The sequence below is a fragment of the Rosa chinensis genome, chromosome 3 (genome assembly GCF_002994745.2).
Source record: "Rosa chinensis cultivar Old Blush chromosome 3, RchiOBHm-V2, whole genome shotgun sequence".
NCBI lineage: Eukaryota > Viridiplantae > Streptophyta > Magnoliopsida > Rosales > Rosaceae > Rosa > Rosa chinensis.
The window spans coordinates 41,393,768-41,403,358 of NC_037090.1; positions in this window are offsets into that span (position 1 = coordinate 41,393,768).

A 9,591-nucleotide genomic window follows, 5' to 3' on the forward strand; every position below is an offset into this window, starting at 1 on the left:
GAAACGTTGATCTTGAATGGTTCTTGATAAGTTGTTCTTTGAAAATTCTTCTTTTCCCACCTTTGTAAATAAAACGATTTTTTTTATTTTTATTTGTTTTCGTAAATTTCATATTTCAATCTCTAAAAACCCCCTTTGTTATGTTCTTGATGTTTTGTATATTTGTAAATAAATAAAATTAATTTTAGGATTTTTAGATAGCATGTTCACATAAATAATAAGGTATATAATCTGAAAATAATTAATTAAATTTGTGAATAGTGATTCCAAAATAGTAATATGTGTTAGTGTATTATAGGAATTAATTTTGGTGTTTGTTATAAGTTTGTTAGGTTTTCCTTGTTTTAAGGGATGTCTTCCTTAATTTTAGGGATTGGTTCCTTGTTTTTAAGAAAAGTAGTTAGAGTTAGTTTTGACTTAGGATTCCTTGTTTGACTTGGTCTATAATTAAGTAATCCTAATTAGTGTATAACTAGTAATCCTTGTTGTATATGGATTTCTAATATAACTATGACTTGAAAAATGTGTATAAATAGGATTAGGATTTCCATAACCTTTTCTAACTTAAATTCTTTGTTTGTTTCGAATTGTGTGAGTATATATATGTTTGTTTTCATTCTTTGTTCTATAATTTCGTGTTAAATGTATGTCTCTCTCTCTAGTTCTTTGTTTTTTTGAGATTTTATGCATGTTGTATATATAAACTTTGTGTTCTTGTAAAATTTCGTGTGAATGTATATTATTAACTATTTAATTTCGTTTGTTACATGTTAGCACCCTCAATCCCCGGTTTTGAACGATACCCTATTTGCTCTATACTAACGATGATATTTTTCAGGGTTTAAATTGGCAATTTCATTTTTCGTATCAATTTTTGGTGCCGTTGCCGAGGATTGAAAAGTCTTCATGTGATGAAAACGCCACTAAGGTATGATTTTGGTAAGAGATTATGAACTATTATGGAATAGGTGAAGTCTCGTTTGTTGATATTAGCCTTAACCCCTTATTGGCACCTGATTCAGGTCTCTTAAGGTTGTGGGCGGCTTTTATTAACACTTGAAAAATGTCTTGCACTTAGGCCTTTTCTTATCTAAGTAAGTATAGCCTATGTGAGATGGTGACTAGGAAGGGGACAACGTCCATGATGGGTTTTGAATCCAGAAGTGCAATCAAACGAGCCTAAACCACTATGTGGGAGTAGCTTGTGCCAAAATGGTTTCTACCTCTCGTGTTCGTCCTCCCCCGCACTGGCCATTTCAGTAAGGTTGCCCAAAGGATTTGAGAAGAAATATGTGTGGAGACAAGGACTTGGGCCGCACGTCCAAAACAATAGTTCATGATGTCTTGTTGAAGTCATATACTTAGACAATTTTCGAAAGAATTGGTTTTGGTAAGAATAATGTAGGTCATAACGGAATAGGTGAGAGTTCTTTTATTAATACTTGTCAAGCAACTCCCTTTATCTCTGCGGCGCACCTTAGTAACACAGGATGATGTCTAGGTTGATTGGATACGAGAAGTGCTTACAAGAGGGCCAAAACCACTATGTGGAAGTAGCCCTGCCAAAAATCGTTCCTCTACTACCTAGCTCTGTGCCAAAAGAGTTACCAAAAGATTGGGGGGGGGGGGGGGGGGGGGAACTTGTATTAACATTAGAATCTCTGGGCCGCAAGTCCAAACCTTGACTTGCAAAACTCTTATTAAAATTGGTTCAGTCGAAAATTGTAGAAGATTGTAACTAACCACTATCAAATATTTTGTTGGCCTTGTGTATACTTGTTAATATATGACGTTTTTAATGTGTGTACCTTGGTCCACGTCTTTTTTATACCTTACTAACTTTATTCTTTTTATTTTACTACAGATCAATGAATGTTCGGATCATCTGAACCACCCAAGTACACCAAGACACCCCTCCACGTCATCCAAGCACGAATTGAGAAGCTAAAGCAGAACTCGGATATCTTTGACGTCCAAGTTACTACTCCACTTCAATTTCGTGAGCTTCAAATAGATAGTGAAAGGAATAGAGTAGAGGGAGGATCAGTAGCTTCAAACATTTCATCTGATCAATCACCACCACATACTCCACATTCACCACACTTGGAACCACCCAACATCCCTTTTCCTTTGCTTTTACCACCACCACCAATGGCTCTCACCATAAGGCAACTCTCTACATCCAGGTGGCGTCCCCACTTGTATCACCTACCCTGCTGCAGTTGAGGGATCAACAGCTGATTTCGAGTTGAAATCTGGATTGCTTCATCGTCTTCCTATCTTCCATGGACTCTCTATGGAAGATCCCAACCAACACTTAATGGAGTTTAAGTTCATTTGCACAAGCATGAAGCCACAAGGAGCTGATGAGAAAATCTTGAAGTTAAAGGCCTTCCCTTTTTCGTTGGCTGAGAAGGCTAAGCAGTGGCTTTATGAGTTACCAAGTGGACACATTACATCTTGGGAGGACATGATGAAGGCGTTTCTTGAGAAGTATTTCCCTACATCTCGCATCATCATGTTAAGGAAGAAGATAATTGGCATTCAAGAAGGCCAAGATGAGTCTTACGCAGAGTACTATGAAAGGTTCAAGTCTCTCATCACTCAATGTCCTCAACATGGTATGAAGGATGAGACCTTGCTCACTTGTTTCTCTGATGGTCTCACGAACTTGGAAAGAGATATGCTTGATGCTGCTTCTAGAGGTTCTTTTGTGGATAAGCAACCTCCTGCTAGCATGTTGTTGATTCAAAATAGGGCCTTGAATCAACAACAATATGGGAGCTCTAGGCCAAAGCCCACACGTGAAAAGGTCCATGAGGTAAGTACTTTCGCTCAATTGGAGGATAAAATTAACAAACTTACTTCTCTTGTGTCGCAGGGAATATATGGACAAGTCATGGCATGTGGTGTGTGTTCTATGCAAGGGCATGTCTTAAATCAATGCCCTCAACTCATGGAAGGCGCCAACTTTGAAGGTGTTAACGCCTTAGGCTTCCAACAAGGGTACCAACGTCCTAGGAATGATCCTTACTCAAACACCTACAACCCTGGATGGAGGGACGACCCTAATTTTCGTCGAAAGGACAATGAGAATGTTCAAAGTGCACCTCAGGGCTTCCAACAACGTCCTCAAGGCTTTTATCAAAAGCCTCAAGTTCCTAACCCTACTCCTTTTAATTCAAATTTTAATTCAAATGCTTCTTCTTCTTCTAATGATGAGTTGATCAAGGCACTAACTAAATCTACTCAAGCTTTGATTGTAGGTCAAACTACTCATGGGAACCAAATCAACGCCATATCCACAGATGTAGCAGAGATGAAGAAGCAAATGAGCCAAGTTGTGGAATTTATGGGTAAGTTTCATGAACAAGACAAGCTTCCAAGTGGCACCATCCCTAATCATCACTTTGAGCAAGCAAAGGTCGTCACTACAAGGAGTGGTAAGACCCTTGTAGACCCTCTAAAGCCTCCTAAGAAGGTTCCAAAGTCAATATTAGAGGAGGAGGAGGACCCTGCAACATCTAAGGCTCAAGTGACGTCACCACCTTCCAATGCTAAACCGAATCCTCAAGGTAATGCTTCTAACTCTTTCAATTCGATCTTGGCTAATCCATCTTCTTCTCCCTTGCCTTCCCCAAGAAGATATGCTAGATCTAAGAAGGATGAGGCCGAAAAGGCTATCTTGGAAACCTTTAAGAAAGTGCAAATCAACATCCCTCTCCTTGAGGCCATAAAGCAAATTCCTAAGTACGCCAAATTCTTGAAGGAGCTTTGCACCACAAGGAGACAAAACCATGAGCAAGAAGTGGTGAAGGTAAGTGAGAATGTCTCAGTTGTGCTTCAACGTAGAATGCCTGAAAAGTATAAGGATCCAGGGAGTTTTTCTATCCCTTGTGTTATTGGAACAAGTAGATTCGAAAATGCCATGCTAGACTTAGGTTCCTCTATAAATGTCATGCCTTATTCTGTTTATGAAACTCTAAGTCTAGGTGAGCTTAAACATGATAATGTTATCATTCAGTTGGCAGATCGATCTAATGCATACCCTAAGGAGTTAGTTGAGGATGTACTTGTGCAGGTTGGTGAGCTAATCTTCCTAGCAGATTTCTATGTCTTAGAGATGGAGGAATCCTCAAAAAGTGGAACTCCATTGTTGCTAGGCCGCCCCTTCATGAGGACGGCTAGAACTAAAATTGATGTTTATTCTGGCTCATTAACGATGGAGTTTAATGGTGAAGTTGTTGGCTTCAACATTTTTGAAGCTATGAGGTATCCTTTAGTTGATTTTCAATCATGTTTTTTTATTGATATACTTGATGGTCTTGCGCAGAAATTCATGGAAATTATGGAGAAGGATGCCATGGCTTCAACCATTGGAAGTGGTGTTGGTTTCTTGGAAGATAGCGCAACCATACCTAAGGAAGAGCTCACGGATTTTTATGGGGCCATCCACCTAGAAAACGTTGCTTTTATTGAAGCAACACCACGTAATGTCTCTTCTTTGTCAATTTCAGTTTCTACTAATAAACCTCTACCTTCAGTGATTCAGGCACCTACTTTAGAACTGAAGCAATTACTGGATCACTTGAAGTATGCTTATTTGGGGGACAAGGAGATGTTACCTGTTATTATTTCATCATCTTTGAGGTTAGCTCAAGAGGACAAGCTTGTTGAGATGCTTAAGAGGCACAAGACTGCAATTGGTTGGACTTTAGCGGATATCAAGGGAATAAGCCCTACCACTTGTGTCCAAAGAATTTTGCTTGAGGAGCGAGCCAAGCCAACTAGGGAGGCTTAAAGACATTTGAGTCCACCTATGATGGAAGTTGTTAAGAAAGAGGTCATCAAACTTCTTGATTGTGGCGTCATCTACCCTATCTCAGACTCCAAATGGGTTTCACCAGTTCAAGTTGTGCCAAAGAAGTCTAGGATAACTGTTGTGAAGAATGCAGAGAATGAGTTGGTACCTCAAAGGACTGTGACTGGACATCGAGTTTGCATAGACTATAGGAAGCTCAACGCAACTACTAGGAAGGATCACTTCCCTTTGCCATTCATTGATCATATGCTTGAGAGGTTAGCTGGTCATGAGTTCTATTGCTTCTTGGATGGATATTCTGGTTACAATCAAATTGCCATTGCTCATGAGGATCAAGAGAAAACAACCTTCACTTGTCCTTTTAGAACGTTTGCCTACATAAGAATGCCATTTGGACTATCTAACGCCCCAGGTACGTTTCAAAGATGCATGGTAAGTATTTTTTCTGATTTTATTGAGAAAACTATTGAAGTTTTTATGGATGACTTTTCTGTCTTTGGTAAAGATTTCAAAAATTGCTTAAGTAACTTAGAATTGATACTTGAACGTTGTGAAGAGACTAACCTTGTGCTTAATTGGGAAAAATGTCACTTTATGGTTAAACAAGGGATAGTTTTAGGGCATATTATCTCTAAATGTGGAATTGAAGTAGATAAAGCTAAAGTAGATCTTGTTAGATACTTACCATACCCTACAAGTGTGAGGGAGGTCCGTTCTTTTCTTGGACATGCAGGTTTCCACAGGCGCTTTAACAAGGACTTTTCAAAAATTTCTAGGCCCCTATGTCGTCTACCTCAAAAGGAGGTGGCATTCGAGTTTGATGAGGATTGCAGGAAGGCATTCAACACCTTGAAGGAGCTTCTAACATCTGCACCAATCATGCTTCTACCAGATTGTCCTCTTCCCTTTGAGATTATGTGTGACGCTTCAGATTATGCCATTGGGGCCGTGCTAGGCCAAAGGAAGGACAAGAAGCCCTATGCCATCTACTATGCTTCAAGGACCCTTAATGATGCTCAACTCAATTACTCTACAACTGAAAAAGAACTTTTAGCTGTTGTTTTTGCCTTAGAAAAATTTCGACCTTATTTGTTGGGTACTAAAGTTATTATTTATTCTGATCATGCAGCTTTAAGGTACCTGATGTCAAAGAAGGAGGCAAAACCTAGGCTAATTCGTTGGATACTCTTGCTTCAAGAGTTTGATGTGGAGATCAAGGACAAGAAGGGCTCAGATAACCTTGTGGCAGATCACATGAGTCGACTAGTGAATGAGGAGGACGCCATACCTTTGGTGGAGATGTTTCCGGATGAACAACTCTTCGGAATCCAGGTAAGTGAGCCTTGGTATGCAGATATTGTTAATTATTTGGTGTCTAAAACGTTCCCTAGTAATATGCTAAGTGCTCAACGTGATAAACTTAAGAATAAGGCTAGACAATATGTTTGGGATGATCCTTACTTGTGGAAATATTGTTATGATCAAGTAATAAGGAGATGTGTGCCTAATAATGAACAAAAGGCTATACTTGAGTTTTGTCATTCTAAACAATGTGGTGGTCACTTTGGCTCTGATAGAACTGCTAAGAAGGTGTTGGAATCTGGTTTTTATTGGCCTACTTTATTCAAAGATGCATATGAGTTATGTATGACATGTGATAAATGCCAAAGAACTGGAAATTTAGGACCTAAGGATCAAATACCTTTGAATTTTGTACTAGTTGTCGAAATTTTTGATGTTTGGGGTATAGATTTTATGGGTCCTTTTCCTTCATCTAATGGTTTTCTCTATATTCTCTTGGCTGTTGATTATGTTTCTAAGTTGGTGGAAGCGAAAGCCACCAGGACTAATGATTCTAAGGGTGTTGCAAAGTTTATAAAGTCTAACATTTTTAGTAGGTTTGGCATGCCTAGAGCAATCATTAATGATGGAGGTTCCCACTTTTGCAATAAGAGCATTGAAGCTCTGCTTAGGAAGTACAATGTGAATCATAGGGTCTCAATGCCCTATCACCCTCAAACAAGTGGACAAACTGAAGTTTCAAATAGGGAGATCAAGAGGATACTTGAGAAAACCGTGGGGCCATCAAGGAAACATTGGAGTCAACGTTTGGATGATGCATTGTGGGCGTATAGGACAGCTTACAAAACGCCAATTGGGATGTCACCATTTCGTTTGGTGTATGGGAAACCGTGCCATTTACCTGTGGAGTTGGAGCATAGAGCTTGGTGGGCAGTTAAGACGTTCAACATGGACTTGGATGAGGCTGAACTTCATAGGAAGTTGCAACTCAATGAGCTTGAGGAAATTCGGAATGATGCCTATGATAGTGCACGGATTTACAAGGAAAAGACAAAGGCTTTTCATGATAACATGACTCGTGGAAAGACCTTTGTAGTTGGTTAAAAAGTTCTTTTACATTCTAGATTACGACTTTTTCCTGGTAAGTTGCGTTCTAGATGGGTTGGACCTTTTATTGTTACTAATGTTTTTCCTCATGGTGCTATACAGATAAAGAGTCAAATAACTGGAGCTGAGTTTAAGGTGAATGGCCATCGTCTTAAGCCTTATTATGAGGCGTTTGTGGAGCACATCGTGGAGGATGTACCCCTCCAAAAGCCACCACAACCAGAGGAATAAATGAAGGTGCCAGTCTAGGCTGACAGACTTTAAACATTAAGCGCTGCATGGGAGGCAACCCATTCCATCCGTAGCTGTGGAAGAGCCATCAACGCAGATTTGCTCTCTTGAACTCTCTCCTTCCCTTTTATTTCGTATACTTTGTCTTTGTTTTAGGATTTCTTGCGTTATCTCTTATGCCATGCTTGATTGATGCTTTGTATGCTTTATACGTATTGATACATTGAGGACAATGCATGATTTAAGTGTGGGGGAGGGTATAACGTTTCACTTTGTTTTTAGGAGCTAGTTTTGTGGTTATAAAAAGAAAACAAAATAAAAAATCAGAAAATACAGAAAAATAAAAAAGGTTGCGTTAACTTTTTTTAGGTTTTGTGTTTCACATTTCGGTTTTTGTTTTTCTATGATCTTTGTTTTGTTTGTTTGTTTGTTTATTGTAAGAGTCAAAATGAATTTTGGGTAAATAACTTTTCATCGTAGACGCATCCAATGGGATGTGATGTCTAAGGTCTAGTTTGGATATGAGAAGTGCTAACAAAGGGTCTCATCTCCTGTCAATCTAGTGAGCTGAGCTCCGCCAAAATCATTCCTCTCTTCACCTGGTCATGTTCTAAAGGAGTTGCCGAAAGGAGAAGAGAAATATCCCTAAGTCCAAAATGTTTTTGTCATCTTTGTTGCATCATTTATGTTTGTTTTTGTTTTGTTTTGTGATCGAGTCTTAGGATGCCCTTTTAACTGTCTAGGATGAGCTTATATCTCTGAAATTATGGCTAAAAGGGGATCACAAGATTGGGATAATGTTTGATGATATTCTTTGGTTAATTATGATGTATGAAAAAACATATGAATGTGTAGCATATATGGTGCACGCGTAGCCTTGGTACAGAATATGAACATGTGGAAGATAAGTTGATAGGAGCATTTTAATGCGACGTTTTAACTGCTATTTCCCTACATTTCATACGTTATTTCCTTAAAGAAACTCTGTTTAGGGAAGTTTCCATTCTTCGATTGGGAAAGTTCCTAATTGTAGAAAGTTTCCGTTACGTAGTTTCTATTTCTCATTTTTAGCAAGTTTCCCTTTTTGAGTTTAGGAAAGTTTCCATTTCTCACTTTTAGAAAGTTTCTATTTTTCAATTTTGGAAAGTTTCTATTTTTGTTTTAGGAAAGTTTCTATTTTTAGTAATAGTTTCTATTTTCAGGTCCTCGAAGCTCAAAAGTGGAAATGAACTCACGAAAGGAAAGAGGAGCTAGCAAACGTTAAGAGGTGTGAAGATGAGACAAAAAGGGCTACACAAATGAGCAGAAATGAAGAAATAAGCTTTTCTGTTCCAACCAGGAAACTCTGTGCAAAAGAGGAAAGTGTATCAGGCAAGATTCTGAAGCTAACCAAGAAACTTGATCGAAATAATGAAGAAATGGCATTGGAAGATGACAAGGCTTGAAGGTGACGCAACAAGGCCCATGAACTCTCTAGATTAACTTGGATTTTCGGCAAAATGGATAAAAGCCCATACAAGCCTATGAAATTAGGGTTTTGTGACGCATAAGAGATGTTATTGGAGGGTTTTGCCATGAAATACAAAGAGAAGAGAGAGAGTTGGCGTGAAAATCAAGAAAAAAATAAAAGATTACGCCAAGAGATTTTCTAGGGAGGAGTTTAAGGAAAGAAGTGTGGACACCAAGAAAAAGCTCATAATGCGTCTAGATTCATTCCTATATTCCCTAAAGGTATTTTGGCCGAAATAAAAGAGAAAAATCAGAATATATTCATGCAATTTCGACAACAATATATTAGGGAATCATTTTGGAGTTTTATGATTGGTTGGAAGATATACTAGGGCTTACATGGCAAATTGTCCTTGGTGGAAGCTATATAGCATAATTAAATTAATTCCATGGAAAATACAAGGAATATCACGGCTTGGAGACCAAGTTTGGCCGTCCCCTATATATACTCTTCATCCCTAGGCGTCTTACACATCCCATAATTCAGAAATTTACTCTCTTCATAACGTGAATGCTCTCTCCATTCTCTAGTTCATCTTCTGCGATTTCAAGCAAGGGAGGAAGAAGTAAGAAGAAGCCGTGAGCACTTTCCCTAATCCACCTTGAAGCCGTGAAGTTTT